At 43.2% G+C, this 12,532-nt stretch overlaps 1 protein-coding gene across 1 annotated transcript in view; it reads right to left on the bottom strand.

Annotated features, from left to right (window-relative positions):
* The window catches only part of gart (phosphoribosylglycinamide formyltransferase), a 37,574-nt gene that overhangs the window by 15,348 nt on the left and 9,694 nt on the right, over nucleotides 1–12,532 (bottom strand). The window lies entirely within an intron of this gene.

Raw genomic sequence — 12,532 nt, 5'->3', positions numbered from 1 at the left:
ACACACACACAGATAGAGAAAGACACACACACAGATAGAGAAAGACACACACACACACACACAGATAGAGAAAGACACACACACACACACACACACAGATAGAGAAAGACACACACACAGATAGAGAAAGACACACACACACACAGATAGAGAAAGACACACACACACACACACAGATAGAGAAAGACACACACACACACAGATAGAGAAAGACACACACACACACACACAGATAGAGAAAGACACACACACAGATAGAGAAAGACACACACACACACACACAGATAGAGAAAGACACACACACACACAGATAGAGAAAGACACACACACACACACACAGATAGAGAAAGACACACACACACACACACAGATAGAGAAAGACACACACACACACACACACAGATAGAGAAAGACACACACACACACACACAGATAGAGAAAGACACACACACACACAGATAGAGAAAGACACACACACACACACACACAGATAGAGAAAGACACACACACACACACAGATAGAGAAAGACACACACACACACACAGATAGAGAAAGACACACACACACACACACACACAGATAGAGAAAGACACACACACACACAGATAGAGAAAGACACACACACACACAGATAGAGAAAGACACACACACACACACAGATAGAGAAAGACACACACACACACACAGATAGAGAAAGACACACACACACACACAGATAGAGAAAGACACACACACACACACAGAGAAAGACACACACACACACACAGATAGAGAAAGACACACACACACACAGATAGAGAAAGACACACACACACACACACACAGATAGAGAAAGACACACACACACACACACACACAGATAGAGAAAGACACACACACACACACACAGATAGAGAAAGACACACACACACACAGATAGAGAAAGACACACACACACACAGATAGAGAAAGACACACACACACACACAGATAGAGAAAGACACACACACACACACACAGATAGAGAAAGACACACACACACACACACACACAGAGAGAAAGACACACACACACAGACAGATAGAGAAAGACACACACACACACACAGAGAAAGACACACACACACACACACAGATAGAGAAAGACACACACACACACAGATAGAGAAAGACACACACACACACACAGATAGAGAAAGACACACACACACACACACAGATAGAGAAAGACACACACACACACACACACACACACAGATAGAGAAAGACACACACACACACACACAGATAGAGAAAGACACACACACACACACACAGATAGAGAAAGACACACACACACACAGAGAGAAAGACACACACACACACAGAGAGAAAGACACACACACACACAGAGAGAAAGACACACACACACACAGAGAGAAAGACACACACACACACAGAGAGAGAAAGACACACACACACACAGAGAGAAAGACACACACACACACACAGAGAGAAAGACACACACACACACACACAGAGAGAAAGACACACACACACACACACAGATAGAGAAAGACACACACACACAGATAGAGAAAGACACACACACACACACACACACACAGATAGAGAAAGACACACACACACACACACACACAGATAGAGAAAGACACACACACACACACACACACAGATAGAGAAAGACACACACACAGATAGAGAAAGACACACACACACACAGATAGAGAAAGACACACACACACACACACAGATAGAGAAAGACACACACACACACACACAGATAGAGAAAGACACACACACACACACAGATAGAGAAAGACACACACACACACACAGATAGAGAAAGACACACACACACAGATAGAGAAAGACACACACACACAGATAGAGAAAGACACACACACACACACACAGATAGAGAAAGACACACACACACACACACAGATAGAGAAAGACACACACACACACAGATAGAGAAAGACACACACACAGATAGAGAAAGACACACACACACACACACAGATAGAGAAAGACACACACACACACAGATAGAGAAAGACACACACACAGATAGAGAAAGACACACACACACACACACAGATAGAGAAAGACACACACACACACACACACACAGATAGAGAAAGACACACACACACACACACACAGATAGAGAAAGACACACACACACACACAGATAGAGAAAGACACACACACACACACACAGATAGAGAAAGACACACACACACACACAGATAGAGAAAGACACACACACACACAGATAGAGAAAGACACACACACACAGATAGAGAAAGACACACACACACACACAGATAGAGAAAGACACACACACACACACACACACAGATAGAGAAAGACACACACACACACACACAGATAGAGAAAGACACACACACAGATAGAGAAAGACACACACACACACACAGATAGAGAAAGACACACACACACAGATAGAGAAAGACACACACACACACAGATAGAGAAAGACACACACACACACAGATAGAGAAAGACACACACACACACAGATAGAGAAAGACACACACACAGATAGAGAAAGACACACACACACACAGATAGAGAAAGACACACACACACACACACACAGATAGAGAAAGACACACACACACACACACAGATAGAGAAAGACACACACACACACACAGATAGAGAAAGACACACACACACACACAGATAGAGAAAGACACACACACACACACACACAGAGAGAAAGACACACACACACACACAGATAGAGAAAGACACACACACACACACACAGATAGAGAAAGACACACACACACACAGATAGAGAAAGACACACACACAGATAGAGAAAGACACACACACACACACACACACACACAGATAGAGAAAGACACACACACACACACACACACACAGATAGAGAAAGACACACACACACACACACACACAGATAGAGAAAGACACACACACACACACACAGATAGAGAAAGACACACACACACACACACAGATAGAGAAAGACACACACACACACACACAGATAGAGAAAGACACACACACACACACAGATAGAGAAAGACACACACACACAGATAGAGAAAGACACACACACACACAGATAGAGAAAGACACACACACACACAGATAGAGAAAGACACACACACACACAGATAGAGAAAGACACACACACACACAGATAGAGAAAGACACACACACACACAGATAGAGAAAGACACACACACACAGATAGAGAAAGACACACACACACACAGATAGAGAAAGACACACACACACACACACACAGATAGAGAAAGACACACACACACACACAGATAGAGAAAGACACACACACACACAGATAGAGAAAGACACACACACAGATAGAGAAAGACACACACACAGATAGAGAAAGACACACACACAGATAGAGAAAGACACACACACAGATAGAGAAAGACACACACACACACACACACAGAGAGAAAGACACACACACACAGATAGAGAAAGACACACACACAGATAGAGAAAGACACACACACACACACAGATAGAGAAAGACACACACACACAGATAGAGAAAGACACACACACACAGATAGAGAAAGACACACACACACACAGATAGAGAAAGACACACACACACACAGATAGAGAAAGACACACACACACAGATAGAGAAAGACACACACACACACACAGATAGAGAAAGACACACACACACACAGATAGAGAAAGACACACACACACACACAGATAGAGAAAGACACACACACACACACACAGATAGAGAAAGACACACACACACACAGATAGAGAAAGACACACACACACACACACACAGATAGAGAAAGACACACACACACACACACACAGATAGAGAAAGACACACACACACAGATAGAGAAAGACACACACACACACACAGATAGAGAAAGACACACACACACACACAGATAGAGAAAGACACACACACACACACACAGATAGAGAAAGACACACACACACACACAGATAGAGAAAGACACACACACACACACAGATAGAGAAAGACACACACACACAGATAGAGAAAGACACACACACACAGATAGAGAAAGACACACACACACACACAGATAGAGAAAGACACACACACACACACAGATAGAGAAAGACACACACACACACACAGATAGAGAAAGACACACACACACAGATAGAGAAAGACACACACACACAGAGAGAAAGAAACACACACACACACACACACACACAGATAGAGAAAGACACACACACACACAGATAGAGAAAGACACACACACACACAGATAGAGAAAGACACACACACACAGATAGAGAAAGACACACACACAGATAGAGAAAGACACACACACACACACAGATAGAGAAAGACACACACACACACACAGATAGAGAAAGACACACACACACACAGATAGAGAAAGACACACACACACACAGATAGAGAAAGACACACACACACACAGATAGAGAAAGACACACACACACAGATAGAGAAAGACACACACACACACAGATAGAGAAAGACACACACACACACAGATAGAGAAAGACACACACACACACACACACAGATAGAGAAAGACACACACACACACACACACACAGATAGAGAAAGACACACACACACACACACACACAGATAGAGAAAGACACACACACACAGATAGAGAAAGACACACACACACACAGATAGAGAAAGACACACACACACACACACACACAGATAGAGAAAGACACACACACACACAGATAGAGAAAGACACACACACACAGATAGAGAAAGACACACACACACACAGAGAGAAAGACACACACACACACACACAGAGAAAGACACACACACACACACAGAGATAGAGAAAGACACACACACACACAGATAGAGAAAGACACACACACACACAGATAGAGAAAGACACACACACACACACACAGATAGAGAAAGACACACACACACACACACAGATAGAGAAAGACACACACACACAGATAGAGAAAGACACACACACACAGATAGAGAAAGACACACACACACACACACAGATAGAGAAAGACACACACACACACACACACACACAGAGAAAGACACACACACACACAGATAGAGAAAGACACACACACACACACAGATAGAGAAAGACACACACACACAGATAGAGAAAGACACACACACACAGATAGAGAAAGACACACACACACACAGATAGAGAAAGACACACACACACACACAGATAGAGAAAGACACACACACACACAGATAGAGAAAGACACACACACACAGATAGAGAAAGACACACACACACACAGATAGAGAAAGACACACACACACACACACAGATAGAGAAAGACACACACACACACACACACAGATAGAGAAAGACACACACACACACAGATAGAGAAAGACACACACACACACACACAGATAGAGAAAGACACACACACACAGATAGAGAAAGACACACACACACAGATAGAGAAAGACACACACACACACAGATAGAGAAAGACACACACACACACACAGATAGAGAAAGACACACACACACACACAGATAGAGAAAGACACACACACACAGATAGAGAAAGACACACACACACAGATAGAGAAAGACACACACACACAGATAGAGAAAGACACACACACACACAGATAGAGAAAGACACACACACACACAGATAGAGAAAGACACACACACACACAGATAGAGAAAGACACACACACACAGATAGAGAAAGACACACACACACAGATAGAGAAAGACACACACACACACACAGATAGAGAAAGACACACACACACAGATAGAGAAAGACACACACACACACACAGATAGAGAAAGACACACACACACAGATAGAGAAAGACACACACACACAGATAGAGAAAGACACACACACACAGATAGAGAAAGACACACACACACAGATAGAGAAAGACACACACACACACACAGATAGAGAAAGACACACACACACACACAGATAGAGAAAGACACACACACACAGATAGAGAAAGACACACACACACACACACACACACACACACAGATAGAGAAAGACACACACACACACACACAGATAGAGAAAGACACACACACACACACACACACAGATAGAGAAAGACACACACACACACACACACAGATAGAGAAAGACACACACACACAGATAGAGAAAGACACACACACACACAGATAGAGAAAGACACACACACACACAGATAGAGAAAGACACACACACACACACAGATAGAGAAAGACACACACACACAGATAGAGAAAGACACACACACACAGATAGAGAAAGACACACACACACAGATAGAGAAAGACACACACACACACACACACACAGATAGAGAAAGACACACACACACACACACACAGATAGAGAAAGACACACACACACACACAGATAGAGAAAGACACACACACACACACACAGAGAAAGACACACACACAGATAGAGAAAGACACACACACACACAGATAGAGAAAGACACACACACACACAGATAGAGAAAGACACACACACACACAGATAGAGAAAGACACACACACACACACAGAGAAAGACACACACACACAGAGAAAGACACACACACAGATAGAGAAAGACACACACACAGATAGAGAAAGACACACACACACACAGAGAAAGACACACACACACAGAGAGAAAGACACACACACACACACAGATAGAGAAAGACACACACACACACACAGATAGAGAAAGACACACACACACAGATAGAGAAAGACACACACACACACACACAGATAGAGAAAGACACACACACACACAGATAGAGAAAGACACACACACACACACACACAGATAGAGAAAGACACACACACACACACAGAGAAAGACACACACACAGAGAGAAAAAGACACACACACACACACACACAGATAGAGAAAGACACACACACACACACAGAGAAAGACACACACACACACACACACACACACACACAGAGAAAGACACACACACACACAGATAGAGAAAGACACACACACACACACACACAGAGAAAGACACACACACACACACACACACAGATAGAGAAAGACACACACACACAGATAGAGAAAGACACACACACACACAGATAGAGAAAGACACACACACAGATAGAGAAAGACACACACACACACACAGATAGAGAAAGACACACACACACACACAGAGAAAGACACACACACACACAGATAGAGAAAGACACACACACAGATAGAGAAAGACACACACACACACACACACACACACACAGATAGAGAAAGACACACACACACAGATAGAGAAAGACACACACACACACAGATAGAGAAAGACACACACACACACACAGATAGAGAAAGACACACACACACACACACAGATAGAGAAAGACACACACACACACACACAGATAGAGAAAGACACACACACACACACAGATAGAGAAAGACACACACACACAGATAGAGAAAGACACACACACACACACACACACACAGATAGAGAAAGACACACACACACACACAGATAGAGAAAGACACACACACACACACACAGATAGAGAAAGACACACACACACACACAGATAGAGAAAGACACACACACACACACAGATAGAGAAAGACACACACACACACACAGAGAAAGACACACACACACACACACACACAGATAGAGAAAGACACACACACACACAGAGAAAGACACACACACACACACACACACAGATAGAGAAAGACACACACACACACACAGATAGAGAAAGACACACACACACACACAGATAGAGAAAGACACACACACACACACACACAGATAGAGAAAGACACACACACACAGATAGAGAAAGACACACACACAGAGAAAGACACACACACACACACAGATAGAGAAAGACACACACACACAGATAGAGAAAGACACACACACACACACACAGATAGAGAAAGACACACACACACACACACACACAGATAGAGAAAGACACACACACACAGATAGAGAAAGACACACACACAGATAGAGAAAGACACACACACACACAGATAGAGAAAGACACACACACACACACACAGATAGAGAAAGACACACACACACACACACAGATAGAGAAAGACACACACACACACAGATAGAGAAAGACACACACACACACAGATAGAGAAAGACACACACACACACAGATAGAGAAAGACACACACACACACACACAGATAGAGAAAGACACACACACACAGATAGAGAAAGACACACACACACAGATAGAGAAAGACACACACACACAGATAGAGAAAGACACACACACACACAGATAGAGAAAGACACACACACACACACACAGATAGAGAAAGACACACACACACACAGATAGAGAAAGACACACACACACACACACAGATAGAGAAAGACACACACACACACACAGATAGAGAAAGACACACACACACAGATAGAGAAAGACACACACACACACACACACACAGATAGAGAAAGACACACACACACACACAGATAGAGAAAGACACACACACACACACACAGATAGAGAAAGACACACACACACACACACAGATAGAGAAAGACACACACACACACACACACAGATAGAGAAAGACACACACACACACACACAGATAGAGAAAGACACACACACACAGATAGAGAAAGACACACACACACACACACACAGATAGAGAAAGACACACACACACACAGATAGAGAAAGACACACACACACACACAGATAGAGAAAGACACACACACACACACACACACAGATAGAGAAAGACACACACACACACAGATAGAGAAAGACACACACACACACACACACACAGATAGAGAAAGACACACACACACAGATAGAGAAAGACACACACACACACAGATAGAGAAAGACACACACACACACACAGATAGAGAAAGACACACACACACACACAGAGAAAGACACACACACACACACACACACACACACACACACACAGAGAAAGACACACACACAGAGAGAAAGACACACACACACACACACACACACACACAGAAAGACACACACACACACACACAGAGAGAAAGACACACACACACAGATAGAGAAAGACACACACACACACACAGATAGAGAAAGACACACACACACACACACAGATAGAGAAAGACACACACACACACACACAGATAGAGAAAGACACACACACACACACACACAGATAGAGAAAGACACACACACACACACACACACACACACAGATAGAGAAAGACACACACACACACAGATAGAGAAAGACACACACACACACACACACAGAGAGAAAGACACACACACACACACACACACACACAGAGAGAAAGACACACACACACACACAGAGAGAAAGACACACACACACACACACAGATAGAGAAAGACACACACACACACACACACACAGATAGAGAAAGACACACACACACACACACACACAGATAGAGAAAGACACACACACACACACACAGATAGAGAAAGACACACACACACACACACACAGATAGAGAAAGACACACACACACACAGATAGAGAAAGACACACACACACACACACAGATAGAGAAAGACACACACACACACAGATAGAGAAAGACACACACACACAGATAGAGAAAGACACACACACACACACACACAGATAGAGAAAGACACACACACACAGATAGAGAAAGACACACACACACAGATAGAGAAAGACACACACACACAGATAGAGAAAGACACACACACACAGATAGAGAAAGACACACACACACACACACACAGATAGAGAAAGACACACACACACACACAGATAGAGAAAGACACACACACACACACACACAGATAGAGAAAGACACACACACACAGATAGAGAAAGACACACACACACACACACACAGATAGAGAAAGACACACACACACACACACAGATAGAGAAAGACACACACACACACACACACACACAGATAGAGAAAGACACACACACACACACACAGATAGAGAAAGACACACACACACACACACAGATAGAGAAAGACACACACACACACACAGATAGAGAAAGACACACACACACACACACACAGATAGAGAAAGACACACACACACACACAGATAGAGAAAGACACACACACACACACACACACACAGATAGAGAAAGACACACACACACACACAGATAGAGAAAGACACACACACACACAGATAGAGAAAGACACACACACACACACAGATAGAGAAAGACACACACACACACACACAGATAGAGAAAGACACACACACACACACAGATAGAGAAAGACACACACACACACACACACACACAGATAGAGAAAGACACACACACACACACACAGATAGAGAAAGACACACACACACACACAGATAGAGAAAGACACACACACACACACAGATAGAGAAAGACACACACACACACACAGATAGAGAAAGACACACACACACACACACAGATAGAGAAAGACACACACACACACACACAGATAGAGAAAGACACACACACACACAGATAGAGAAAGACACACACACACACACACACACAGATAGAGAAAGACACACACACACACACACAGATAGAGAAAGACACACACACACACACACAGATAGAGAAAGACACACACACACACACACAGATAGAGAAAGACACACACACACACACACAGATAGAGAAAGACACACACACACACACACAGATAGAGAAAGACACACACACACACACACAGATAGAGAAAGACACACACACACACACACAGATAGAGAAAGACACACACACACACAGATAGAGAAAGACACACACACACACAGATAGAGAAAGACACACACACACACAGATAGAGAAAGACACACACACACACACACAGATAGAGAAAGACACACACACACACAGATAGAGAAAGACACACACACACACAGATAGAGAAAGACACACACACACACAGATAGAGAAAGACACACACACACACAGATAGAGAAAGACACACACACACACAGATAGAGAAAGACACACACACACACAGATAGAGAAAGACACACACACACACAGATAGAGAAAGACACACACACACACAGATAGAGAAAGACACACACACACACAGATAGAGAAAGACACACACACACACACACACAGATAGAGAAAGACACACACACACAGATAGAGAAAGACACACACACACACAGATAGAGAAAGACACACACACACACAGATAGAGAAAGACACACACACACACACACAGAGATAGAGAAAGACACACACACACACACAGAGAGAGAAAGACACACACACAGATAGAGAAAGACACACACACAGATAGAGAAAGACACACACACACACACAGATAGAGAAAGACACACACACAGATAGAGAAAGACACACACACACAGATAGAGAAAGACACACACACACACACACACACAGATAGAGAAAGACACACACACAGATAGAGAAAGACACACACACAGATAGAGAAAGACACACACACACACAGATAGAGAAAGACACACACACACACACAGAGAAAGACACACACACACACAGAGAAAGACACACACACACAGAGAAAGACACACACACACACAGAGAAAGACACACACACACACAGAGAAAGACACACACACACACAGAGAAAGACACACACACACACAGAGAAAGACACACACACACAGAGAAAGACACACACACACACACACACACACACACAGAGAAAGACACACACACACACACACACACACACACAGAGAAAGACACACACACACACACAGAGAAAGACACACACACACACACACAGAGAAAGACACACACACAGATAGAGAAAGACACACACACACACAGATAGAGAAAGACACACACACACACACACACACACACAGAGAGAAAGACACACACACACAGATAGAGAAAGACACACACACACACATAGAGAAAGACACACACACACACAGATAGAGAAAGACACACACACAGATAGAGAAAGACACACACACACACACACACACACACACACACACAGAGAAAGACACACACACACAGAGAAAGACACACACACACACACACACACACACACACACACAGAGAAAGACACACACACACACACAGATAGAGAAAGACACACACACACACACACAGATAGAGAAAGACACACACACACACACACACAGATAGAGAAAGACACACACACACACACACACACACACACACAGAGAAAGACACACACACACACACAGAGAAAGACACACACACACACAGATAGAGAAAGACACACACACACACAGATAGAGAAAGACACACACACACACAGATAGAGAAAGACACACACACACACACACACACAGAGAAAGACACACACAGAGAGAAAGACACACACAGATAGAGAAAGACACACACACACACACAGATAGAGAAAGACACACACACACACAGATAGAGAAAGACACACACACACACAGATAGAGAAAGACACACACACACACACACACACACACAG

This window comes from Hemibagrus wyckioides, linkage group LG26 (genome assembly GCF_019097595.1).
Source record: "Hemibagrus wyckioides isolate EC202008001 linkage group LG26, SWU_Hwy_1.0, whole genome shotgun sequence".
NCBI classification, from domain to species: domain Eukaryota; kingdom Metazoa; phylum Chordata; class Actinopteri; order Siluriformes; family Bagridae; genus Hemibagrus; species Hemibagrus wyckioides.
This window is presented reverse-complemented; position numbering and strand designations above follow the sequence as displayed.